This window comes from Orycteropus afer, unplaced genomic scaffold (genome assembly GCF_000298275.1).
Source record: "Orycteropus afer afer isolate SDZICR_OR568_19922 unplaced genomic scaffold, OryAfe1.0 scaffold00535, whole genome shotgun sequence".
Lineage (NCBI taxonomy): Eukaryota > Metazoa > Chordata > Mammalia > Tubulidentata > Orycteropodidae > Orycteropus > Orycteropus afer.
The window spans coordinates 860874-862732 of record NW_006922122.1 but is presented as its reverse complement, the minus strand read 5'-3'; the positions used below and the strand labels follow the sequence as shown (position 1 = coordinate 862732).

At 38.7% G+C, this 1859-nt stretch overlaps 1 protein-coding gene across 1 annotated transcript in view; it reads left to right on the top strand.

The window, feature by feature from the left end:
• Positions 1–1859, top strand: part of FSTL5 (follistatin like 5) — an 813440-nt gene that overhangs the window by 805733 nt on the left and 5848 nt on the right. The gene's annotated exons all lie outside the window — the stretch shown is intronic.

Genomic DNA, 1859 nt, shown 5'->3' with positions numbered 1-1859 from the left:
TAAGAATAAATATTTATCTATCTATCTATCTATATAAATGTTCTTCCATTTATGTAGATCTCTTATGGTTTCTTGAAGTGGTCTTTTATAGTTTTCTTTGTCCAGGTCTTTTGTGTCCCTGGTAAGAATTTATTCCCAAGTATTTTATTTTTTTTGGTAGCTATTATAAATGGGATTGATTTCTTATTTCTTTTTCAGCAATCTCTTTGCTGGTGTAGAAGAATCCAATTGATTTTTCATTGTTGACCAACAACATTAAAAACAGAGATTCACAAAAAGACATTAAAGGAACAACTTAATAATATTTTTAATTTGTTTTTAATCATCTTCCTTCATTCTTCAATGTAAGATAATCAATGTTATGCAGGTACATGGTTAAAAACAATAATGAATATGTTTGGCAAGGTAGAAAAATGTAACTTGTGTTTTTAATTTTTTTCTATGAAAGTCATTGTCCTTTTTTTTTAATTGTGATTTTGGTGAAAATTTGCAGGGCAAATTCACTTTACATACAGCAGCTCACATACACTTTGTCTCATGACATTGACTACAATTTCCCACAATGCAGCATCTCCCCTCCCACTTCCTCCCCATAGTAACCTTCTCTCTGTGTCCTTCCCTTCATGCACTCCTGCCCCCTGGGCTGTCTCCCTGTGCATACACAGCCCCTCTATTCTCCCATGATTGTTCTCTCCAAGGAATGTCTCTACCGAATGTAAATGTTCAGCTCATATGCCTGTCTTTTGTTTGGCTGTCAGCCACAAGAGTGGCTTCAATTCTATAACCAAAGGGCAGCTAGGGGCTGTAGTCTCAGTGGTTCCATCAGGCTCTATCAGACCAGCAAAACAGCAAAACTGTTCTTTTTTTTTTTTAATGATTTCTGAGTTTTGTTTCACTTTTTTCTCCCACTTTATCTGGGATCTCCTACAAACTTTCCCCTGGAGTGGTTGACAGTGGGAGCTGAGTACCATCTAGTTCATCTGATCTCATGGTCCTATAGGCCGAGGATCACATGGTGTACTAGTTGCTTGAACTAATTGTTTCCATACATCTTTGGTTTTCTTCATTCTTCTTTGCTCTGGCTGAGGAGAGACCCATCGTTGCATCTAGTTGGCCACTTGCAAGAGTTTAAGATGCCAGTCTCTATTCGCCAAAGTAGGATGTGGAACAATGTTTTGTGTAGTATGTTATGCCAATTGAACTTGATGTCCCCTGAGACTATGGTCCCGAGCCACAGGTCCAATTACTTGCTCCCACTGGGTAGCTGGCTGTGACCAAGAAGTGACTACAATCATGTCCCTTGTCAGCTGTACTATATATTTGGGAATTCTTACAGAACATACCAACACACTTGTAGAAACATTATCTGCCAATGCTAAACATGGTCTTGGGTACACTGCCCCCTGCATAGATATACCTAATAGTTCAGACTGTCCACCCATCTATCCACCCATATATCCATGTTTGCCTTCACTGACAGTGCAGGACTTTATGTGCAAATGGGTTCATCATTGTTGTCTGTATCTGCCAGGTACTTCTCTATGTCTTCTTCCTCAATGCCACCATGTTGATCCCTCACATTTTGTACATTCCCCTTGTCTTCGCCCAAATCAGTACTTGTCTCTACCTGTCTAGCAATGTGCCATACCTCCTCTCTCACTCCTGGTACCCAACCAAGAAAATTTCCTTCCATATATAAACCTTTCCTTGACTTTTTACAATAATGGACTAATACAATATTTGTCATTCTGTGATTTACTTAATTCACTCAGCATAATGTCCTCCAAGTTCATCCACATTATGTGCTGTTTTGCAGATTCTATGTTATTCTTTAGGGTTGGATAGTATTCCATTGTGTG